The sequence below is a fragment of the Leptonotus elevatus genome, chromosome 10 (assembly GCF_054856555.1).
Source record: "Leptonotus elevatus isolate MCC_2025b chromosome 10, RoL_Lele_1.0, whole genome shotgun sequence".
Classification (NCBI taxonomy): Eukaryota; Metazoa; Chordata; class Actinopteri; order Syngnathiformes; family Syngnathidae; genus Leptonotus; species Leptonotus elevatus.
The window spans coordinates 23,069,138-23,095,966 of NC_141248.1; the positions used below are offsets into that span (position 1 = coordinate 23,069,138).

The 26,829-nt window shown below is 40.0% G+C and overlaps 1 protein-coding gene across 3 annotated transcripts in view; it reads right to left on the reverse strand.

Annotated features, from left to right (window-relative positions):
- cdh22 (cadherin 22) overlaps nucleotides 1-26,829 on the reverse strand; it is a 209,059-nt gene that overhangs the window by 102,024 nt on the left and 80,206 nt on the right. For all 3 annotated transcript variants that reach the window (XM_086086392.1, XM_086086391.1, XM_086086389.1), the window contains one exon: nucleotides 3,130-3,202. The gene's annotated coding sequence lies outside the window, so the exon portion shown is untranslated. The remainder of the gene's footprint in view (nucleotides 1-3,129; nucleotides 3,203-26,829) is intronic.

The window sequence follows — 26,829 nt, forward strand, 5'->3', positions numbered from 1 at the left end:
TGACGAATATCGGTATCGGCCTTAAAATCTGACTGACGGTCGATATAAGGTAAATCTAAAACCACTTTAATCTCAGGGAGATATTTATTTAAATTTTGAGTTATGTTTATAAAAAATGCTACTGACCCTAGGAACCTTCTGAACCTTTTGTTTGTGTTTGACATTAAAACAACGATATGTGAAAGTTTAAGATTTCAGGTATTTAAAAAAAACATTTACTGTAGAAATCTACATTATAGAGAGAGCTATGGTATTTACTTGCTTAAGTTTCCATTTAACTTTTTAAGACGTACTGATAACCTTGGGAGCTCCCTGAACGTTTTGTTAGAAATTTAAACGGATGTCAGTTGTGCAATATAAAAATAAATAAAAACTTCTGCATTTTGAAAAGTCTGAAAAATTGTTCAATAAACATGCTTTACGACATTACAACAGAGTCAAGATTGGCATTTGTATTTCAGAAAATTTTGATGTCAATATTTGTCCCCCCTTTTTAATGAAAATGAATATCGGCTTCAAATATTGGTTATCGGCTTCCTTGACTATATAATCAACTTCTGTAACACCTCTGAAAAAAACACATCGGTCTTCCGCTACAATAAATAAATTATACATGTGTTGATTCTGAGGACGCTATTTGGGTCGGGCAGCATCGCGCTATACTTAAACAGTAATTGACCACTTGGAAACAAACCAGGTCATAAAATAGGACTGCCATTGCATATGTACGCATACTATATATACAGTACAGAAGGTTAAATAAACATAATGTATAGCATAGGAGAAAAACAAACACAAAACATTATAAATATTAAATAAGGATCTTTTTTTTTATTTTTTTTTATTTTTTTTACATATGGTTGCTGGAACATAATCTTTAGTTAGTGCAGTCCTGCTTATTAAAAAATAATAATATTATTGTGGCTCAATGCTCTCATCGGGATGCGAGGCGTCGTATCACCTTCATCAAGTGCAGAGGTTATTTCCATAACAAGTTCAGTGGGTACGACTAATCCCTGCAAGACTCTTCTATTTTGATTTGAGCTGAATGAGCGACACAACACACGCGCGCGCACGCACAATACGTACACAGATATATCAAATTATAGCATGCAGCATATTCAATTATATCACACAGCAGACGGCGTAAACAGAATCAAACACACATCATCTCAATGATTGGATCGCCCCAAGTTTGATATTAACCCTGATATGCGAGGACGCGACACAGGACGAGACGTTTTAAGACTCGGGGGTGACCTGAGCTGATGGCTCAGCAATTTTTGGATGTGCGGTAATCTGGAGATTTGGAAGTAAACAAACACACACACAAAGACAGAAACAGGCGCATACTCGGGAGAAGAAGTTCAATTGCAAAAAGTCGGTCATTGTTGAAATGATGTTTTTGTGTGTGTGTGTGTGTGTGTGAATAGTTACGGTTGACATCAAGTAACTCCGTTATTTTTACAGCTGGGATAGGCTCCAGTGACCCCCGCGACCCTTGTGAGGACAAGCGGTTAAGAAGATGGATGGATATTATATTGTATCATCTCAAACCGTATGACCTTATAATGTATTGTATCTTATCGTGCTTTATCGTACAATAGCCTATTTTTGGCGTAGAGAATCATTATACCATATCACATTGCGATGTTCCGTACATTTGTGGATCATATCATAATGAATTGTGTCACATTGTATCTCGGGCTGGCAACGTAATTAATCTAATTAACGCGTTGTGAAAAATTTACGCTAGAAGTCCCACAGCCAAGCCATTTGGCTTTTCTATATAGAATAGCCAAAAGGACAGGCCAGTGGCTGGATTCGTCTCACCCTTTATTTGCAAATGAGGCAATAACTGTCTCAGCTCTACATTTGGCTTTTCTCATTTAAATACCAAAAGGGCAGTCGGCTGCCTTTTTGGCCAACTCAACAATGGCCCTTGCCTTATGGATGCTAACGACGCCAGTGGATTCATTTATTCAGGTTCTGTGAATGTGAAGTGAAATATGCGCAAGCATTTTAAATGTGGCTTACTTGGACCTTAGACCAAGTTTATTTATATTAAGAACAAAGACGTGACTATTAACAAGAACGCAGTGATTTGTACCTTGTGTAAACAAATAATTTTCTGTTATGTCCTAGAATTCCAATGCTTTATTTGGGGACCTTGAGCAGATATGAGATCCAAATGGATTAACTCACTTGCTCCCAATTATTAAACGTATAAATACATTCTATGTTAAATATTACCAGTATCCCAAAAAATTATATATTTAATTATTATTTTTTATGCTAGAGCATACAGAAGGCTTTGATGCAGCATCTGAATTGAAGAGAACGCTTGAAGCAATGGTCATTTTTTACAAAAAACGGCCAGCAGGTGGCAGCAGAGTATAAGAGATCAAGCAGGGCTTTGTTAAAAAAAAGCTATTTTCCCCAGTTTTAAACAGAAAGAATTAGTTCATTAGATTATTTAATTACAAATCCTGTAATTAATTAAATTATTTATTTTAATCGGCTGACATCACTGATTGTATCATATCATATTATAGCACATCGTAACTTAACGTTCCTCAATGTACGCTAGCAAATAGAGTACTGCAGTGCAGCACTGCATCGAACCAAATCAGATCGTTCCGTAGCGTATCATATCATTTTGTTTCATATTGCATCACATATTGTGCCCTACCTCACATAACAGTTTGTTCTAACTTTCTTGACATTTGAAAAATAAAAAAACGCCAACATTTGGAAGTCGAATAAAGTCAAGACTTTGAACTTTGTCCCAAGCTGTCTCAAGACATCTTGTAACAGATGTAATTTAAAATCCTTAATGCCCTTGCTTGGGCCGTGGAAAAATAAATCCCGTAAAGTTCAAAGGTGTTTGGTCAAGATATGTGAGCGGTAGAGCGTTAACAAGAAACACGGTGGTCCAAGGTCAAAGCCGGTGTCCTGTAAAGCAGCTTGTATTTTTTTTTTTCCCTATACAACTCTCCAGAAGATGGATGGGATTATCTTATCTCGGCGGGTACACACATGACATCAGAAAACAGTCAGACAAAATCAGCGGTGTGCTGGTCAAGCAGAACTTCGCAGCCGGCGGGATTACACAAATAAAAGACTCACCATCCCTCAGCCCGATGACCTCACCGCCACGCTTGAGAGACGACTTTCGGCTACACGGCCAACGGCCTCGCTTCTGCAATGTCAAAAAGAGACCCCGGAGGGAAGTTTATTGTTTTTCCTGCTTTTTAAATGAATACATTCCCCTGTTAGCTTTCTAATGGAGGAGTTAGTGGGCACGCGGGGAGGAGAGAGGAACAATTTGGCAATTTGCTAATGGAACATGAAGGGAAAAACGGTCCGAATGAAAGAGCCGGTGGTGTTTGCTCTGCGTGGAGAGAGCCGGGCTGAGCTATGGAATATGGGAGCTGAAGTGCTTTCACAAATACAATACAATCATTAACTGTCATCTTCGTCTTGGGAGTGAGGAAGAGGAGGCACTGTATTAGCCCTGGAGATCCTTCAATAGCCTGCAATCTTCATTTAATTACTTGCTCTGCATCTCCAAGCCTCGTCTACCTCTCTGAACTATTCCAATGTCAGGGATTGCAGTGTGGGCTATTTAACGCAGGTAATTACCGCCCCACTCGGACTTCATCGTGTAAACTTTCACCTGACCGTGATGTCAATTCTGAAAGGGGAAAAAATGGGGGGGGGAGGTGGAATCCTAAAAACCTTGTTGCTGTGAATCCAGATTACAAACCAAAGACTCTGTCAGCAAGATGAAGCTTTAGGATTTAGTCCGCTTAACTCAGTGGAACATTATTTACAATCTCACTTCACGGGAATGGAGGTCATGTGAGCAGGGCAGATGTGTCGTTGGCACACACCAACGTAAAGAACTCGCCCACTTTGGCCTGTGCACATTATGTTGGAGCACTGACAATTATTAAGCAGATGTTTCCACTCGTGTCAGAAATATCTGTCTGGCCATTAAACTAGTTGTTTATTATGTGATTTATGGAGGTAATTGTGTGCACCATTTTTGTCAGTCAAACTGTTCTCATGGAAATCTAGTAGGAGACTATACCAAAAAAATAAAAAATACTCTATCACATCCAGTTTTCAACCCAAGTCGAGCTCAGAATCTATCTGCCTGCACTTCAATCAAATCCACCAAAATCACTTAGACCTGTTTTTAGCGAGTCCAAAATCTAATCTAGTGTACTTTTTGCCACTAAATTGCCATCACTTTTATTAGTCAAATTATTTTCATTACACTCTAGTAGAAGATACAAGAAAAAACTAATAGTACTCGATCACATCCGAATGAGGCTATTTTCTAAACCGACTCAAGCGGAGCTCAGAATCCGTCTGCCTGCACCTCAATCATCCATCCTTCCATTATCTAAACCACTTATCCTCAGGAGGGTCACGGACACGCTGGAGCCTGTGACAGCTGTCTTCGGGCAGTAGGTGGGGTACACCCTGAACTGGTTGCCAATCGCAGGAGACACACTCCACCAAAATTGCTTGAAACCACCACTTGGACCTGCTTTTAGCAAGTCCAAATTGTCAACTCCATCCGCCGGAACGCCCAGTCAGGCCCAAAGACAGTAAAGTAGACATGCACGAAAATGAAGATGAGCTCGGACACACAGGCACCTGTCTACAAAAACAACGCCCAAGGTGATGATGTCGTCCTTGGAGGAGGTCATTCGTGTCCAAAAGAGAACTGTTGTTCTTCACCTCCAAATAAGCATTCTTTATCCAGATCAAATTGTAAAAGTTGAAAATAGCTCAACGGCTTTCTTAAAATGTTTCATTCTGGTCTAATTGCACAAAGTTGTACTGCACTCTCTTAACATCGGGCTGCCCTCAAAGGCCTTCTTCCATATATTTCCACGCGGTCTAATCTCCAGCGTCCCATTTCAGCTCTTAATGAGACAGCATTTGATCGTAAGGGCTCATGCACGAGTAAACACCCGCACAACAAAGGCTTCAGCGCGCGTACCGCCGCGACCCCCTATGCCGCCATTAAAGAGCACTTAAGCTGTTGTCACACGGGTGGTTAGCCTTCTAATAGCACGCCGTGTAGTCTTGCTCAGGTTCTGATGTTACGTCGGTGGGTCGCGGGTCGATAAAAATCTACCGCAGGCACTCGTTGGTCAACAGTGATGACCGTACAAATACAGGGAGAAAAAATGGTTCCTGTTTATTTTCAGACATCTCATGTTTGAATTGGAATCCACACAATCCGATTCTGTGTAGATTGGTGTAACTGGTGTCAAGGGCGACATTTTTGTCACATTCCTGGGGGCACGACTATCCCTCAACCAATTTAGTGACTATTTGAGAAAATCTTTGAATGAGTTTGAGGATTGTGAGGATTGGAAATTTTGAATCTGATCAAAACGCCATGATGTGGGGTTCCTCTCGGGTCAGTCCTAGGACCCCTTTTGCTCAGTCTGCATATATTAACCCTTGGGTTAATATATGCAGAATGATAGTGTTAGCTCTGACGGCAACGTTTGCAATCCAAACTAAACTAAGGTGATTGTTTTTGGCAATATAGAAAAGAGGGTTGATGTTAGAGTCATGTCTTTAAAATCCAAAAGACCAACTCCGAAATCTCGAGATTTGATGTCCACGACCAGCAACAAACAAACTTTCACCAGTATGAGGAGTTCAGTGTTTGAGTTTGGTAGAGCCCTGCATTTATCAAACAAATTGTAGGACACTTTTAGCAACTTTTTTATTTGCATATTCATGAGCAGACAACTTTAGAACACTGAACTACAGTCCCAAGTTGCCTGAGAGAGCTGATGTTGAAGATGAAAGAAGTCATAACCAACAGGGCAACATTTAAACTGGTTTTGAGAATTGTAGGAAAAGTTGCTGGAGATGAAAGCAAGACAATTTAAGATTTTACTGTCCGCACATCAGCATTGATTTTTGTATGCATTAATCATCAAAAAATGATTGTACTCCCATTTAAATCCTAAAACTGTTATGAAATAATCCCATGAAAAGGTTGGAGGGATAAAACTAACTCTTGACACCAGTTAGAGCTTTTTTCTTGTTCTTGCTAATGTGGGTAAAACTTTTCCTGATCATTTCTAAAATTCGTAATAAAAGTGGGCCCTTGTCATATTATTATTGATTCATTGAATTTCAACAATAGCTGCTTTTAAACTGAGCAGTGTTTCATATGGACGGCATTTTGTGGGTCATATAAATGGGAAGAGTTGTTTCGTGGCACTTGACTTGATGCTACACAATTGTCTCGGTTATCACCCATTCCAAATGTGATGCCATGAGTACGCTGTGTGGGTTGTGTTTTGTCAGATTTAAAAGAGTCCCTATCAATTAGCCTGGGATGGAAACTTGGCACGAATGACGGCGAGAAGGTCGGCACAATTGTCGAATAATTTCAGCAAGACATCTAAAAGAGGAAATATCTTTCACATCTTTCATCTTTATCACCCTTTAGGTATTTCTTTTGTTGAATTAATCATTCGAAAGCCTCTGGAGAACATCACATGCCATCTCTCCACCTTCCACTGTGTAGATTGTTCTTCTCTAAGCTGGGGCTCAAAGGGAGTTTTAGAGCAATTCCCAGTGGACAGGGCTGCTTTATTGAAACACTTTGTGGATGTAACCAGAGGGGCCAAAAGTACTCACACTACTGAATCACAGTATATATATAGATATATATAAAATTATATATATATATATATATATATATATATATATATATATAAAATTATATATATATATAAAATTATATATATATATATATATAAAATTATATATATATATATATATAAAATTATATATATATATATATATATATATATAAAATTATATATATATATATATATATATATATATATATAAAATTATATATATATATATATATATATATATATATATTTATTTTTTATTATTTTTTTGGTCACACAAGTGTTGTTCCTGGCATTTCATAATCAAATGAGAAGTTTCAGTATAAAAAAAACTTTGACACAAAAAATTAATCATGAGCCAATTTACACATTTTGAGATGTTCAAAATGTTTGCAATCAGATTTGTAAAAATACCGGAGGGTTTTTTAAGCGTTACAAACAAATAAATGTGACCGATTCAGTGGAGTGGCCCAGGTATCCGTTTTCGAAGGTCGGGAGTAAAAATAAAGAGAAACATAAATTCTATTTTCAAGAAAGACGCCTGAAAAATCTCCTTAATACAGTAACAAAGTAATTCAAACTTGGTTAATTCCCAAAACTGGATGTAAGACACACGACGGTCCAAATACCGACTGCCTGCGCGCTAACTTCATGTCTGCGGTCGACTCCGGGCAACCTCACGGCGGCGAGTGGATAAGGTCTGCAGAGATATGATATGAAACATACAAGCACCCCCCCCCCACCCCCTCCCCAAATCCCCCTGTGTATGTTGTGGGTATTAACAGCTCAGTGGCGGCCACCCTGCTTTAGAAGCCTTTTCCTGAGGTAGCGCTTCACAAGGCGGCTGCAGAGGAGGATAAACGCGCCGCAATCCCGCAGGCCAAGCGCCTCCTCAGCTCTGCTCAGCTCTCGCTCTCGCTTTGCGCCCCCCACCACCTCCACCCTTCTTGCTTATCCCCCACTTTCCTCTCCATCCCTCATTATTCACCACCCCCCACCCCACCCCACCCTCCCTCGGCATCACACGCTTTCTGTCCTATCCGTCCCCTCCTTCCCTCTGGCCCTTGGTATAATTCTGCTTTTCTGTGCCTTCTTATCCTGCTCCCCTCCCACTTCATGTCCATCCCTTAGTCCTCACATCTTCTTTTTTTTTTTTTTTCAGGAGGGGGGGGTATTCTTCAGTAATGAACAAGGCTCGCGGCTTGTCTTCTCAAGGCTCGAGTGGATGGAAATGATGGTGATATGCGTTGTCGCCCCACTTCGGCGGAGTGAGCAACATATTGGGAAAGTCAGAGGTCTGTTATGTAACTGGTGATTTGACTACTCAGAAAATGATGGAGGGAAAAAACACAAGTGGATAGAGGGCGGGAAAAACTGCCGGTGAAAAACTCAAATTATTAGTTTGTGAGTCTTCCATCTTGAAAGCCTCCTACTGGCATGTGGAAACATCCACTTACCAAACATTTAAGACAGGTGTGTCAAACTCATTTGAGTTCAGGGGCCACATTCACCCCGATTGTATCTCAAGTGGGCCAGCTAAGCTATATATACTCAACAAAAATATAAACGCAACAATTTTGTATTTGCTCCCTTTTTTTTTATGAGATGAACTCAAAGATCTAAAACTTCTTCCACCATTTCTCTCAAATATTGTTACAAACCTAAATCTAAATCTGTGATAGTGAGCACTTCTTCTTTGCCGAGAAAAAAATCCAGGGGGCGGGGGGGTTGCATTCTGGGGACTCAGAAAACCAGTCAGTACTGACCAGTTTTCTGTGTCACCAGACCCCCCCCATAAAACAAAACTGCACCTTTCAGAGTGGCCTTTTATTGTGGGCAGTCAAAGGCACACCTGTGCACTAATCATGTCTAATCAGCATCTTGATATGGCACACCCGTGAGGTGGAATGGAGTATATAACAATGATTCCTGATTATTTCCTTTTTTGGTGCATTTGGAAAACATTCCCACTTATTGATATCTTGCAACTCATATGAGAATGTAAAATTATGCCCCTGCCTTTAGATGTACACATAAAAAATACATACAAGTTCTAGCAGTGCATGAAAAAAAGAACATAAAAGGCTTCCACTCAAGCAATCTCTTTCGAACGAAGGTTGTTGACTGATATTTTCCACTATTCCGTGTCTTCAAATACGTTTACAGGAAGTATTCGCATATACGCAGATCTGTATTCTTCGCCGTGACTTTGCTCCTGAAACTTGACATCTTTTAGCCTTCACAAGTGTATCAGGATCAGGCAGCAAATCTTGAGTAACAGACAATTTCAGATTGCATTCAAGGGGTTGTCAGTTTGACTTCTGGTGGACAAAATTGGCGACAACAGTCACTTTTGTTGATTGTTTACAGATTCTGGCGGTGCAAATGATTGAAATTCAATTACAATTTCAATGACTACACGCCGCGGTCACAAAATCATTAAAAAAAAAAAGATTAAATAAATTTTATTCTGATGCCACTGTTCCATTTATCTATTTAAGTTGCACTTTTGTAAAGATAAAAACAATTTTTTTACCATGTCTAGCACAAGGGTGAGCATACTTGAGTTCAAAATTTGCACTTGAGAGATCTATTGAAATTGTTATTTAAATAAAAGAAAATAAAGTGTTCAAGCTGCTGGCAGTCTGAGTAGCTGCTTGTTTTGTTCACATGCCCTTGTGTGCATGTCTTAAGGTCAACAGGTTAACTTTTGTTCACACTTGCTGAAGAATGCAGAATGTTGAAAATGCCTGTATGGTGAATAGAAGCGCTATGACAGAATTGATTTTGTATTCCAAGCAAATCCTCTACAACTCTCCAAAATGGCAAAACATACAAAGCGCTTGATTCTGATTTGTCGGGAAATGGATTGAAAATATTTCCGCTTTGCAAATGAGATGCTAATTCTTGGAATAGACACATTATTTACTGTCAATCCCTGGAGGAATTGCATGCAATTCCAAACTGCGCACGTCAATATATTGCATTGACACAAAGTCTATAAATAAAAAGAGCGACTTCATTAACGGTGTTTACAAATGGGAAAAACATGCTTCTGGTTGCAAAATAGCTTCAAATATACAAATCTGCTCACTGCTGGAGTAAAGATGCTTTATGTCATTCATGAAAGGAAACAATTGAGCTGGGGAAAGAAAAGCTATAAAAAAATAAATTAAAAAAATAAAGAAAAAGGAAGGAAGCAGAACGTTTTAGCCTGTGGCGTTTGGGTTTGTTTGTTTGTTTGTTTGTTTGTTTCATTCCTGAGACAGGCAAGGCGTTAAAATGAGGTGATGGCAATAAAACGAGCCAAACATGCTGCCATTTAGGCAGACAGAGTGACAGACGCGCATGGAGACGGAGTGAAAGGCAAAGCGGCCTGAATCCAAATTAAGCTGATCAGAGCTCCCTGTGACTTAATCTAGTTATGTGGATAAAGGATTTCCCTGTGGCTAAAAACATTGCAAGTTATGACTCAGTGCTCGTGTGTGTGTGTGTGTATGCTCTGAGGTACTGCAATTGGTTCTCAGTGGCGTGATCTGTTCATCTCAAAATGAGCCTCGAAAGTCAAAAAATTATGTTTGAGCACTTTTTCACTTATTACCAAAGTTTGGGGGGGGGGGGGTGCGGTTGCTTAAAGCTTTTAGTCAGAGGTGCCAAATCCAGGTCCAGAAAGTAAAAATCCTGCCACAGTTTGGCTTTAGCTTCAGGTGCTAGTTAGCTAGCTCCCTAGCTAGCTCCCATAGTCCTCGCTTACCTGCTCGTGAGCTAGCTAGCTAGCACCCTTAGTGCTCGTTTACCTGCTTGGGAGCTTGGCTTTAGCCCCTAGCTCTAGCTAGCTAGCTAACTAGGGCCAATGTCGCTCGCCTCCTAGGGAGCTAGCTAGCTAGCACTAGGGGCTAAAGCCAAACTGTGGCAGGGTTTTTACTTTCAGAACCTGGATTTGCCACCTCTGCTTTTAGTTTACTGTGAAACTAAACAAATACAAAGAATTACAGGTTGAGCATTTAAAACAATGACAGAGCTTTGCCTTAATTAAGTCAATTTATCTTAATGTTAACACACAATGCAAAATGCTCACAGGCATATATTCTTAATCTTTCGTCAAACTATCACTTAATTATCACTGCATCTTACTGAGTCGGTTGTGAATCACTTCTTCTTGTGTGTCTCTAATTCTATATTACCCCCCAACGTGGCCTAAGGCACACACATCAGAAGGATGATGAGCATATCCAATTTTCACTGACTCAAAACCTTAAAATGCACTCATTGATATTTTTACAGTGTGGTGCATTTTTCAAAAACAAAGCATTTTTAGTGTTGAAAGATGAGTTTGAAAGTGTTTACGGATCGTAGTGGGGGGGGGGATCAAGGTTTAAACAATTAAGATATATAATATAAACTCAAATAGAATATTGGCTATTAGAAACATATTTTGCAAGTTCTTCTTTAGTCCCCAAGTAGTAGTAGCGAATAATGCGGGTTTACTGTAAATCACTTGTGCTCAATATGCTCAATACATCAACAGTCGATCGCAAAATTAGCACTGAAACACTAAAAATGACAAGTGACATTAAAAAATGTAATAAAAATACAGCCTATCATCCAAAATAAGGGGCTATGCCAGCGGGACAAAATTTTTAGCTCACTGTTAGCGCTCTGTGCTCGTAAGCCACACAAGTTCTATCCCCGAATGGGCCCAGGCACTCCTCTGCCCTCCAAAGAAACGGCTGATCCCAGGAGGTTAAAGTTTGGGCACCCTGCTGTAAATGAAACGTTACACCCCTCCCCGCCACACCAAGACCCCAATACGCTGTAATTGTATGTTTTTAGGGCCCTTGTCAGTTCTCCTTCCTCCTCCAGCCCCCACAGGTGTGTAGGAGGCTGCACAGTCCAAAAGTGAGTGAGTGCAGTTTAGATATTTTTTGTTTTTTTAAGGAGACTAAATGAACCAACGCGGCAGGCTTCAGACTCGTCTGAACAACACTTCAAACGGCGATTACACGGGTAAAAAAAACAAATAAGTGCGTCAACCAGCTACCCTTTGCTTTGCTCACAAACCTCTGAGACAAAACAACATGAAGGCTTAACGATTACGGAGATAATTGTCAGCCGCCAGTTCTTCGCTTCCTACCGACACATTTGATGAAATTCATTTCAAGGAAAAGAAAGACTGCGTGTACAGTTCTCGCAGCCCCATCAAACAGAATGAAGACACGGGTGGCGATGAAGCCGAGAGATTTAAGTTGGAAACACTTCAGCTTCAAAACAAGTGCTTTTCATCAAATTCCTTCTGAGCTCCAAAATCCATCCAATGAAAAAGCATTATTTAATTCATAGAAAACCAATGGCAAAGTGCTACGGTACAAAGGGCTCTTTCCATGCCGGCACAAAAGCAAATAAAAGAAACATGGACTGTGTGCTGGAAGTGAGAGAATGTGCGTGAAAGATAATATGGGGAATGGTGTGGCACTAGGCAGGGCACCCAACCCACGGGAGAGACAGACACCAATGGAAAAGGGTGGAGCTGCCAAAAACAGATATTAGATGTGAAAAGTTGATTAAAAAAAAGAAAGTCTTAGTTACAACTTAAAAAAAAAAAAAAGAGTCTAAGATGCCAGAAGAAGGCACAAAAGACCTGGATAAAAGTAAGGTAATAATTGGTATGTCGGGAAGGAACCTAGCATACCCCAAGGAGCTAAAAATACAAACATTGAAAAAAAAGAATTGGTTTACAAAATAAAATAATTGAAACTACGTAGTTTTCGTCTTTGCCGATTACCGGTAAAATCTTTTAAAAAAAGGGATGATTTTAAAATAATTTATTTCGGTATTGCTGTAGATCTATCTGTACAGAAGAAGAAAGGTCAAACAGTCATTTGGAGGAGGCATCCGAACCAGATGCCTGAGCCACCTCAACTGGCTCCTCTCCATGCGGAGGAGTAGTGGCAGTTAAAACTCAAAGTCAAAATAAATTGAAACTTAACTATAATGAAAAAAAAATCCATAACATTATAAGCCTGATAGTTAGTAGAAATTATGCAAATGCACAGTGCATCTTTTTCCAAATCAAATCATTTATTTTTAAGGGTCATGCTGTAAAATGAGAAAAGCATTTCGACCGTATTTGTGCAGTGACTTGTTGCACATATGCATGCATTGCAATCAGGGTTATAAACAGTTGGGAAATTTTCATTGCAGTTAGTTAAAGTTTTGTTATTTTAAATTGAGTTAGTTTTAATCAATGCGAGTGCAGGTTTGTTAGTTTTTATTAGCTTTAGTTTGTTTTTGAAAATGATTTGTTTTTGTGTAATTTTTATTAGTTTTAGTAAAAATAAGCAAATGTGATCGTTTGCCCTCTCGCACGTCTTTTGCCGTCTCTCATAACGTGCGAATATGAATAGCTCATTATGCATATCGGCGCCCCCTCTTTACCCACAATGTCCTACATTCTAGGAAAGTAATGCACATGAAAGGCGAGGAATAGACGTATCGAGCCGTCGGCACTAAAGCGGCCTTTTAATTAAGCAACCAGCGTTTACTGACAAATTAATTAGAAAGAGCAGAAATAATTTTCCGCCGGAATCGTTGCTTTCACTTCTCAGAGTAATTCTCACGCTCGTCATATCGAGGCATTCACAATGTGTTGTCCATTGTCAATAAATGCCAGAATCCAGATAAGCAGCTGACGTTTGTGTTTAAGCTCCAGATGAATATTATTTAACCTCTGAAGTTTAGAAGGATCTAGTGTGAGACCGATTGACGCATTAAAGTGATCCAGAAGAGCTGATATCACTGTCAATTAAATGAGCCGATGTGACAGCAGTTCTTGACGGCGTAATTTTGACTTAAAAGGATCAAATTTGTCACATTGATGTGAATACACTATCGCACTGACATTGAGCAAAATGCAAAGGGAGATGTGGCAAAGGCCAAAAATGGAAGACAAAATGCATATGATGACATGTATGACGGGTGCTTGTTTATCTGCTAGGGAGCTAGCTAGCTCGCTAACACGAGAGGCTAAAGCCAAACTGTGGCAGGGTTTTTACTTTCTGGACCTGGATTTGCCATCTCTGATTGAGGAATGAGGAGGTGTTGCTCTGTTTGCGACACTCCTGGCATGTTCTTGGTTTTTCATTTATGTAAAAAATATGGCCTAAAATACTCACTAAACTACATTTGCATTAGCGTAGTTGATAGACTGCAAGTATAGCATATTCTGACGTGCATACTAATTAGGGTTATATTACCGCGGTAGGAATGTAACTGTTTGGCACAATCTTGGCAAGTAATATAATGGTAGATAGCACATGTACACAAATATTAGCTTAGCTCTTTTACAACCAAAAATGTCAATTGACGTTGAGGGCACGCCCACTGTATACTGCCAATAACGTCAATTGACGCTAACTACGTTTTTTTTTTTTCTTAATGGGCAGTGCAACGTCTTGTGCGGGTTAAAAAAGCGTGAAAAAGAGCTGTAAGATTGATCCCCAGGGTGTTTAGTCAGAAGCCTTTTAAATGTTTGAAATATGGAAAAAATTGAACAAGATCATGGATTTATTTGGATAAAAAGTACAATTACATTTTGATACAATCATGAGGCCGGTGTCCTTTTGGAAGGGCAAGTTGTTGCTTCTTGTTTGTTTAGTGCACATGAGAACACAACAATGGTTCAAGTCAAGCCTTCCTTGAAAGCATCTGGTTAAAAAAAAGCGCCTCGTATGAAAAGTGCTTGCCCTTTGTTCGACTGAGTGTTTCCAGCTGTACATCTTCCCGGTGAAAATTGAAGACGGCCAAGCAAAGGCGGCAGCAAACTGCTTTGTGAAAACACCGGACTGACAATGGGAAAGTCAGAGGGCGGCTAAAACCACTTGGCCACCCTAATGCTCTTCCTATCGACTGTATTGATTTCCCATTCTGCCAGCAAGCCTCGAAGCGGGAGGAGCGCCACCTCGGTGATGGTCAGCAAAGTCAGTTTAAATAGTTACAGAGCACAGCAGCCTTGCAGCATTCAAACACACTCGCGCACACACAGACCACGGCTAAACTTGTAGCTTCGCACAGCGGTGACCAGAAGTCTGCCAGCATCAAAAACACTGTACTTCTTTCTTCCCAACGAGGCTGGCAGAGGCTCCGACCCCGTTTTGTCCTCCAACTAACCAATTCCCCCTCAATTTGAGGGGGAACAGCTGCTCATTAGCTACTTAGCGTCATTAGCTACCTAGCTAACTTGAGTCTAAATTGACCCAGCATGCTTCATCGGAAGTCAGTCAGAAACATGATTTCTCACCAGAAGTGGAGAATCCAAGTCCAGAAAGTAAAAACCCTGCCACAGATTGGCCTTAGCCGCAGGTGCTTCTACTCAATCGGTTTTTACTTCCTGCAAATGTATTGTCCACCTCTGTTTCTCACAGCCGATCAGCAAAGAATGGTAGCGATAACCACGGGTTCGGTCCGCGAGACATTTGGAAACGGGCCGAACAAAGACAGTGGAAGAGACATATTGCTCGTCAGTGTCTGAAAGAACATACGTTCTATTTTGATCTCAAACCATCTGACTCTTTTGGTTGTGAAACTAGTTTTTATGAAGCTGTTTATAGAGCGGCCCACCAGGCATATGAGGCACAGTGGAAAACACTGATGTAGGGGAGGAGTTTAGCCAGGGTACTGGAAGTTATAGAGGCTGCGGCACATGTCTACACTTTTCTATATATATTTTTTTTTTACAGAACCAATTAATTTAAAAACAAATTAATGGTGTATTCAAGGATCTTCTTGAAAAGTAGAAGCCAAAGGTCGGTTTGTCATTTTTATAAAATAACGCATGCTACCAGCTCTCCTGCTTGTCCGGGGGAAACGCCTATCAAATGTCGGAAACGTGCAAGCTCATCTTTGTCTTCATCAGTCCCTCCGATTTCATAGACAAATGTCCTCTTGCGGCTCTCAGCCATTTTCAAAGTATGCGGTGAGATCGGTGGAGCTACAAGGATGAATAGCCGAATCCGAAGCTCACCGGCTACAAACTCTCGAAGTGCGCATGTGCAGCTAGGAATGAGCATGCACGACGTCGTTACATCAGATTGATTGATGGGATCGAGAACCAATCGTTAAGATGATCCACCCGGAAGACACGGCGACCCTTGAATACACCTTTAAGGGGATAGCACAAAAAAAAAAGTTTTTTTAGAGAGGGTGGTAAATGCGGTATAATAGGTCTCCTTGAGGCAAAAAACAAAAAAAATCCAAAACAATGGGATGCTTTAATCATGTGTCAATGGCGCGAGTAACACATCTTAAGGACGAGCACAAAAACAGCATTGTTCTCCACTCAAGGTCTCCTGCATCTGTCGGTGAACATTCAGTGCAAACGACTTGATTATTGGCATGATGGCAACTGGCAGCGCATCAAAACAGCAGCTGCGTGAACACGGTGTGTGGGTCCCAAAATGCAGAGAGTTGGCAGCCGCCCGCGACTTCATCTTCTTCCCTGAAAAAGGAATTTCAAGCAAAAAGGTGCCCTCTCGTTTCGACACGAGTTTCGGAGGCCTTGCAAGATGGCGCTTGATGCGCACGAAGGACACACTTTCCAAGAAGCCTTTCAAGTGTTACATCAGCGCTGGGAGTGGCCAAATGTTAAATATTTGAAGGGGAAAAAAAGTAATGCTGGGATGTTTGTTGATGGCTTGTAATTGGCACAAGCACCAATTTGCTTTGATTGAGCGAGGACAAGCGCTTGCTTTACAAGCGCTTTAACAGGATTAGTTTACGACTCGGGACCAACTGCAAACAAATATATTTTACGAAGTAATTGGAAAAGAGATACGTTTTAACGATACTGCCAAATTGTAGCAGTTAATCAATTAAACAAATGCCACAAAATAACACTGCATTACTGGGGTTTAAAACCTACTTCTTCTCAGCTTTTCTCTGTTTGGGGTTGTTTTGGAAGATCACGTTTTGGCATACTTTTATGGATGGATGCCTTTCCTGACTCCCACAGTCCCTATTTAGGCAAGCTTGGGACTGGCACCGAGTTGGGCTTTTTTTTTTTGGCTTGCCCGTCCCAACCAGAGGCTAGCGTGGAGCATAATACAAAGGGAAAGGAAATTATTCAAAATCCTGCAAGTACAACAAATGCGCAGTCGACCTAATAATATCTGAACATCTACTGTTCAGAGGCTCCTCCATTTATGAGGAAGTTCAGGTTATATGGCGGTGACATAACCCGCAATTGTACGTTGAGAACGTGGTGCCGTGGCCCATCATGAACCTATGCTAAGGCAGAACTGTACTGTACTGTATATATTTGTATAAAAATGTTTTGAGGACATAAAGCAACCAAATGCAGTACAGTAAGATTTTGATAGATAGACACTGTAGTTGAGGTAAATTGGCAGCTTTTTATATAGCAATTTATGTACACAATATGGTGCCCAAAGCGCGTTACAAAGCATCACATTCACCCATTCACACGCCAGTGGTCGACTGCTGCCAGGTCCACTTGGGAGTAAATCGGAGTTCAGTGTCTTGCAACGATACTTTGACATGGTCACAAGGGCTGAGGATTGAACCCACAACCTCATGGTTGGGAGACGATGGATGGATGAATGGATGGATGGATGGGATGGATAAATATTTTTTACTTTACTAAGAATAAGCTCTGGTTTCTGGAACACAAAAAGTCACTACACTCGGGTTCCAATTTGTTTCTACACAGATTCTTTCCTGGATTTTTTTAAATTTGAAACTCAATAGTGCCCAATTTCTGATTCCCCAAAGTGTCCCCGATTGCTTCCATGCATTTGCAAGAACAGCACGCCAATGAAGCGCAGAGGAAGAGAATGAGCGCCTTGCTGGGAACAAGTCTGTCTCACTAAAAGACTTCCAGCCTGACTCACAACGGACATGAACCAGTCTCACCTAAGTCGTGAAGTATATCTCATCATTGTGATGAAAGGTGTCTTGCGGATCTGTCGCTACAGTAAATCCTCTGAAAGCCTTTGATAAGCACCTGCCCAAACAGACCCATTGTTCAGCAGCACTCAAAAAGTAAAGAACTCCACAAGTGGCCGTACCTTCTGCTGCTTGCACGAATCACAGAATTGCTATTTCAAAATCCTTTCAAAGCTTTACTGCAGTCCGTTCCACTTTGTTCTCATCACGTGTTGCCCAAAATTGCCAAATGTTTCCAGAAAATGATCACAGGGGACACAGCAGCCTACAAAATGAAAAATGTCAACCACAACCCTGCCGACGGCCTGCATGTCAAACACACGTAGCTTTAAAATGGTCATGAATACAGGATTGCTCTATGAAATCCACATTTCCAGCAAATAGTGCCTGGAGCAATGTATTGCTTCAACTGCAGATGAATGGGTGTCAAGGGCTAGGGTTCGGGTTAGGATCTTCTCATACCTAAACAAGCTACACATCACATGTACAGATTCTACTTCAATATGGAAAAGCAATGACTCAAAAAAAAAAGGAAAAGGGGACGGTCATCTTTAGAAATATGGTTGTATGTTGCGCAATCTCCCGTTTGCAGTATAACAGTGAAATATGATCTGCACGTCCCTGGAGAGGTGACCTGCTAATGTAATGTACTCCCCTCCCCTTTAACCTCGCTGTAAGCTTTTCTCACCTGTCAGATTACTCTTGGGAGGTTGATTCGAAGTGTGTACGCGCTGTCATGTGCATTCGCCTTTGTATATATCTCAGGTTTTGGGTGCAAGGAAGCTCTGTGATGCTGCAGATAGAAACATTTACATTTTAGGAAGCCAGGTCACCCAAATCAGCTAACAGAGAGAATGTGAATTTTACAATAACGTTCACAAGTGAGAATTTAGTTAAAACAAACATTCCGTCGTGTATACTCTAAAAAGTGACGGAATCTATACTGTGTTTTATTTGTGCAACAATTAATTCATTTTACTGCATTACTTAACTCATTCACTCCCAGCTATTTTCACTGAAGCAACCCCCTTTGGTCCCGGCTGTTTTACTGGATTTTGACTGATATTGTGTTCTATTACTATAAAAACATGGAACCTGCTAAAAGAAAGACCATAGTCTCTTCTTTCTTGAGGAAAAAAAGTATATTTCTATCTGTTTCCGTTTTGCAGCAATTAGCATTCAAACTCATCTAAGTTTTAATATTCTTTTTAACGTGTTGCTGCATGCTTTAAATAAATAGGTTAAAAGTTGTAAAAACACCTAGCGGGAAAATATTGAATAAGGTTAATAAATTCAGTAGTACAAACTAGATTCTGAATATAGAAAGAATTGAATTGATTTATGTTTAGATGAACATAGGCTAAAAAAAAAACTTTAAAAAAACTGCACTTTCAACTTAATGCTAGATGCTTTGAATGACCTAAAAGTAAATTGGGTGAATATGGTGTGCAACTGAAACAATAACTGCCAGAATTAAAGGTGGCAAAAAATATTAATTGGAAAGTGACAATATTTTTAAAGGACCTCTTTTTTTAATAATCACAAATTGCTGTATTTGCAAGTAGTATCATATTTTTGCCTTCCTACCATATGACATCACCCTACTAATTTTATTAGCAGTCACTAATTGAACAAACAGCATATGTGAAAATTGTTGTCAATATAACATGAATAACTGAACATGTGTTGCTTGAAACACAAAGCCAAGCTGGCTGAACCTGCAAAAGTCTGCACATGATTTAATAAGGGAAGACCTACCAAAGGCCACTTCTTAATCAAGTGCTAATGCTCAGCGTTTCAAGTGAGAAGCCAACAAAGCCGCTTGCAACTTTGACGTGTTTTCAGGATTTAGGAATGCCGCCAGCACCGCCGAGAGTTTCGTTTTGCTATTTTGAAAGCTAATTAGCTAAATGTAGCCGCGCTGTTCCATCGACTGTGTCACGCGTCGGGAAAATATTTTATCATTTCGGTCATTATTTCTGTTCAAAGGCTTGGAACTAAATGCACACTCTTTTCACGTCAAAAGTCTTTCGGGTGTCAGCGCTGTCACAGAAAACACCAGAAGACACAGCGGTGAAGGTCGTACCGTTGTCAACAAGACAAAAAGAAACACTATCATTGTGTTTAGAAACCAGTAAACACTGTGACACTTTTGTAGCCACTTGTCAAGAGCAATTAAGGAGAAGAGCATCAAAGGGCAAAAAACACTCGGGAGTTTTGATGCAAATTAACCACAGGAGAGTCGAGTTTTTATAAACACACGTGGTTGTGTGCAAAAGTCTGACATTAGATCAATTGTTTTAGAGCAATTCTATAATGAGCAGAGTATGCATCATGTCATAACAAATAGGGATACAAATGCTTTGAAAACAGATATTGTCAGATGCCTCTTCCAAATTGGGCTACAATCTGTTACGTAAGGTATATCTATATTTCTCAATGCAAATGTGATCATATATATATGTATATATATACACACCTTTTATCCAGAGCTGAAATTAAGATGGCTTCTTTCTAAACTTTCTGTGTTTCTGCAACAATTTGATACAATCCTGTTGACGGTATCTTTCCTACGATTGAGACATGGATGGATGGATGGATGGATGGATGGATGGATGGATGGATGGATGGATGGATGGACGAACGGATGATAAATGGATGGGTGAGTGGGTGGATGGACAGTAGATGGATGGATGATGGGTGGGTGGATGGATGAACGGATGGTAAATGGATGGATGATGGATGGGTGGACAGATGGATGGATGGACGGATGGATGGGTGGGTGGATGGACGGATGGATGGATAGATGGATGGCTGGATGGATAGATGGATGGCTGGATGGACGGTAAATGAACGGTGGATGGATGAACGGAAGGATGGATGGACGGATGGATGATGGGTGGATGGATGGTAAATGGATGAATGGATGGATGGACTGATGGATGGGCGGACGGATGGACGGATGGATGGACGGATGGATGGGCGGATGGATGGACGGATGGATGGACGGATGGTAAATGGATAGATAGATAGGTGGCTGGATGGACGGTAAATGAACAGTGAATGGATGAACAAACGGATGGATGGATGGGTCACATGTCATTTACCCCCGACCGCCACCCCGGCTCACGGCTCGTCATTTCAAGCTCGCTTGCCGAACTGTTGCGTTGTCCCGCCAAGCCGCCTGTCCAGGTGCGAAGATGCGTAATTTACTCACAAGGAGGCCTCTCGTGACAACGCGCTGGCGTTGAGCAGCTTTTAATGTCCTTTCCCGCTCTCTGCTTTGTCACATGCGTTAATCTGGGGCTCGCAAATAATGGATGGGATGCGGCAGAGAGAGAAGAATACAACGAGAGGCCAACTAAAACAAGACTATCTGTGTCAACATGATTATTTTATGGTCGTCATAAGTTCGTAATCATCTTGCTTTTATTAGTCGACATTGGATTTCTTTCGACCCGGGTCACACATTATCAACGGAAATTTGGAAGCGGGCGTAAGGTGACTTCAATACAGTGGTGTCTTGATTTATGGGTTTATTTTGCAACCTTACTACATTCATAACTCAAAACACGCATATCTCAAATCATCTTTCCTCATTAAGGAATAGCTCATAAGTCGGGTAACTCATAAGTCAAGGCAGCATTTTATTTCCTATTGCAACTGAAAGTCTTTCAAGCTGTTAAAGCATATTTCTTGATGTGGTCGGATAGAAAGCAAACGGCTTCTGGTTCAATTAGGAAATTAATTAAAATAAGGGAATTTAGATCAACTTAATTGACACAATGAACTACTGAGAGTTTATTAACATTTATGGATTTCATTAAAAGTCACGATAATCTAGAATCAGTTTAAATATAATTTGGCCGTAAACGTTATGCATTGTGATTAGCAGAAAACAACCTTTTTTTTGTGTGATTATATTTTGGTGTAAAAATGACAGCCTATCGTCTTAGTCTGCTTTCAGATTTAAGCAAACTACTGCGAAAATACAAAAAAATATATATATATATTATCATTGTATTGGAAAATGTTCCCTAGCGGATGATATGGTGCTTAACTCTGCTATCCTTTAAAATTAAAAATATTAAATTAAAATTAAAATAAACAGAATATTAATTCCGATTATTCACATTACAATAATTATAATTCATATTGAACGGGGGGGAAAAAAAGAACATTGACTTGTTTCAAATAAATTCAAAACTTCTCAGTTGTGGCATTTTGCGGGATTTATCCAATAAATATCCACAAACGAGCAAGTTATCAAAGGGGTTTTATCCCGAGGGTAATTACTTACTGAGGGTTGTTAAAAACCCTCTAAAGACGGGAAGAATGTTTGCGCAACAAAGAGCCGCTCTGTTCGTATTGTGCTTTATTTGCCGTGATTAGAAGTCATCGCGGTGAACGCGAGCCGTCCCTCGTTGTGGCCGTTTAGCGCTCGCTTGGCTTGGGTACAATGTCACCTTCTGAGTGACAAAGCCAGCAGCATAGCAATGACACGCCGCAGCCGGGATGATTTTTCTCCCCGTCGCCTCTCACGGCTGGCTGATGTCACACATACACGGACTTCCTTTTAACGGTGTTATTAGCAGAGGAGGGAGGAAGTCACACATGTGAAAGTCACGAGTAAGTCTCAAGTCTTTAACCTTTAAATTCTAAGCCCAAGTTACTTGGCAAAAAAACGAACAAGTCAAGTAGCAAAAAAAAGCTCAATTTCAAGCAAATGGGGTTACGTTAACCAATCGTAGACCAAGTCAATAAATCTTGCTGAGTCACAACATAATATTTGGTTTCTACTCTTGCATTAGAGCTGTAGAGAGAGGTGGCAAATCCATTTCCAAAAGTAAAAACCCTGCCACAGTTTGGCTTTTGCCCCTAGTGTTAGCTTGCTAGCTAGCTCCCAAGCAGGTAAACGAGCACCACGGGAGCTAGCTAGGGAGCTAGCTAACTAGCACCTGAGGGTAAAGCCCAACTTTACCATCACATTCCCAATCATACTTATAATTGCCAATCCAGTTTTTGTATTGGAGTTAAATGCAAAACCAACATTGGTTAGCTGAAACTGTGAAGCTAACGTAGCATGCTTGTTTTTGTGTTTTTTAGAGTGACAAATAAAGTCAAATGTCGTCAAAGTTGCTGTGTCTCCTTGAGCTGCAAATCTTGCATGCTGTCGTTCTCTTTTCCGCTCAGTAATCACGGGAACTAGCCTACTTAATTGGACTGATTGGCGGCCAGGCTGAATATCGGTGCAGATATTTGGCATTTTGACAAAGCTGGTATCTCAATGAGCGGCGAATGTAGCAAATTTTGGGGGTTTTGTCAGGATTCCTAAGATGTTTACAATGTTCACTTCTTACAAAGAAAATTTTAACATGTTCAGACACTTTTTCTGCTGGGTTAACCTCAAGGAACTTGTTATTTATGTATTTACTGTATTTAACTTGTCACTTGTTTTCAAGATTCTGCTGACACTGGGATATCTCTGCACTTTTCAACTACGTAAGTGTTTTAAAAATGGCCTCTGCACTGGTTTGCCAGGTTTGAGGGAACTACACCAAAAATAATTGGCCAGGCCGATATTGGGCATTTTGATGAATATCGCCTTTTTAAAAAAATCTGATGGCCGATATAAGACAAATCTAAAACCATTTTAATGTCAGAAAACGGTTTATTTTATTTTTCAGTTAGCTCCTAGAGATCCTGCTGACCCTGGGAACCTTCTAAACCATTTGTTTTTGTTTGACATTAAAACAAAGGAATGAATTTGGGTATTAAAAAAGATTTATTGTTGAAAACAAGCGCTATGGTATTGTGTACGTTTCCATTTCACTTTTTAAGACGTACTGATAACTTTGGGATTTACATTTTATTAGAAATTTAAAAGGATGTCTATTGTCTACGATTAATTTTAAAAAAAATCTACATTTTGAAAAGTCAGAAAAATTGTTCAATAAAGTCAAGATTGGCATTTGTATTTTCAAAAAATGTTTATGCCAATATCCTCCCCCTCGTCCCGTTTTTTTTTTTTTTTTTTTTACTGAAAATGAATATCGGCTTCAAATATTGTTTATCGACCTGCTTGACTAATCATCGGCATCGTATCGGCCCTGAAAAAAACACATCAGTCTATTTCTACCAAAACTTTTCATGTTTCTTCATTAAACAAAAGAAATAGCGCACTCTTGAAAAGCCAGAAGCAATTCACATCCAAAAACTGTTGACTTAAGTCTGGCAAGAGTCAAAATCATGTGACCTGTGTCTCCCACCAAAGAACACGCAGGAGGAAAGAAGCACTGTGCAGACTTTCAAAGATGGGGGTCATCGCTGCTCTCTTTTTCAAGCCCGTCCACGCTATTCCTTTCTGATCTGACTTTCAACCTCCCCTCCGCCCGTATCAGAGCCTCGCAGGTCCCTGGGGGCATTCAACTTTACTGGTCCCTGTTTGATTCTGGCAGGTCATGTTGGCTACAAGACCACAGGGATCCATGAATAATGGATCCACAGCAGGCCCGGGGTCCTCCTCCTTGGACTCCCAGCTGCCCCCCACCCACCTCCAACTCCGCTCACTGCGACTGTGAGCAGAATAGTCGATGCCACATTAGCAACTAATGTTCATAAAGGTCCGCTCGGGCAGGATACAATTAACAGGAAATGTGAAAGAAAGCCAGAAGACGGGGATGTTGGGGGGGGGGGGGGGGGAAACATGAGGTACTTGAAGGCCTTCAGTTTGCATTCATGAATAGAAGGTGAGACGGGTAGCGCCGATGAGCTTTGAAGCTACAGGTGACGTGTTGAGTTAAAATCGGTGATACTAAGAAGCACACAGTTGGGTTTTTCACACATTCAGATTAATAACAAGATATGGCATTATAGGCGGCCAAGACGTTAGTACGTCAGCCTATCGGTACTGAGGATGAGGGTTCAAATAACAGCTTCGGCCTTCCTGTGTGAATAGTCGGAGAATGTGAGTGTGAATGGCTGTCTGTTATATGTCAAGCTACTTTATCACTACTTTAGAGCTGTCAAAATTAATCGATTAATCAACAAGTAATCGATTATCAAATTAATCGACAACAATTTTCATAATCGAGTAATTGTTTGGAGCCATTTTTTTTATTTAAAATTATCCAAATATTCAGATTTCAGCATATCAACAGTATGTAGTAGAAGTAGTAGTAGTAGTTTAAAAAAAAAATCACTATAGAAATACGAAGTACAAAATAAACACTAATCACTGGTGAATAAACAGTAATCAGGGGGGAAAATGATTTTGTAATTCACTTTAATGCACAATTTAAATGAATCAAATGATTTGATTAATCGATAAAATAATCGGGGATCTGCCGCTAGATTAATCTATCGATTAATCGATTCTAAAAATATCCGATAGTGACAGCACTAATTTTAACCTTGATTAAGTTTTGTGCTCCATTAAATGACAATCTAATATTTAACAAAAAATTTAAAAAGGTCACTCTTATCTTGACTTCAATTTGAACTTGTTTGGGATTCAGACAGGAAACAGAAGACTGGACTGGCGCTCCTTTATGGGGCTTTGTGTGGTGTTATGGAAAGCAGCAAGTTTGTGACCGAAAACACACCGCAGTGGGCGAGCAAATTCAAAAGACTTTGACAGCCGCACGCACGCACGTACGCACGCACGCACGCACGTACGCACGCACGCACGCACGCTTGTCATTCGCAGTGACAAAGCTACACTCCTCCGTGCCTTTCAGACATCATAAAGACACAGGTGTACATGAATGTACGCACAACCGCAAAATGTTGCACAAAAGAGTGAAGAATCCATTAGTGGCGTGTTGCATAATGCCCGACAACTAAAAGGGAAGATTCTGAAATTGAATAAAAAGCCTGCTGAGATGTTTTGAAGTCTGAATAAAGGTTGGATTTGTTAGGGCTGGACAGATCCTTTCAAATACTGGTCAATACCAATAGTCTTATTATCGATCGATACCTATGGCATGAGATGGAAACTTTAGTTTCTATGAAAAAGGCAGCTTTTGTTTCAATAAATATCGGGCGACATTTTACTGAACTCGAGCTTCTGGGGGTTGTTTAGCTACAGTGTTTACATTCTATTGTATTTTTACTAATGGTTATTCAAGTTGAACGGTTTTTTTTTCTTTCCAAAGCCACAAAACAAGCGTGCTGCAGGGGAGAGATGTTATTTGTAGTTTTGTATAGCATTTCCGAAACACTAATAGCAAGTCAAGGTTTTTTATGTTTCTTTTTTGAGGGAGTTATAACGTTATACACTTTGTTTGTTTTTTCAGAACAAAATGAAGGGATACATTTTATAGAATTTTGGTATTTAATTTGACTATGTGCGATTTTTGTATTTTGATTTATTAATTTTGACAGAAATTAGTTTATTTAAGAAACACATCCAGACAGGCAATCTACAATGTTCATACACATGACGAACTGTGCTTAATGTGGACATTTTCACTTCGGGGTGTACTCACTTTTGTTGCCTGGAGTTTAGCTATTAATGTTTGTACGTGTTTGTTTGTTTGTATGTTTGTGTGCGTTTGTTTGTTTGAAGGAACAATACAGTTTTAAAAGCTGATCACTGACTATTTTTCATTGTCATTTCTTCATTGTTGTCCCATGAAAAGATATAATTTACTTTAGATATATTTTAGCCACTTTTGTGAGAAACTGCATATTAGCATTTATTTAACATGCGTATTTGGCCATGAGGAGAGTTGTATTTCCAGCAATTTAGAGCGAGCGTGTTAGTCGTCGCAATTTCATACCAATTCAATAGACATAATAGGTTGCTGCACTGAACTGCGGCCAATCCCAGCCAGCATTCATTGCATGACCAAACCGGTGAAAAATAGTCGCTTAGAAAAAACTAAAACACAACTAAACTTATATAGATACAAAAATGTTACCTGTAACACATTGTGACAGTGGAATGGTATAAGGAAAAGGATATTTCTGCATAGCATACAAAAAAATGTAATCAATTGAATATGGAGTGTATTGCTGAATGTAAAGTTGACAAAATAGTATATGCTCATAACCATTATTAGAAGTTGAGTGAGTACATAACAAGGTAAAATTTAAAATATGAACATAATATAAATATCGTGTAAGACACCTGACTCACCACAGAGCATTTCTGACAGCTCTGTTACCTGACAGT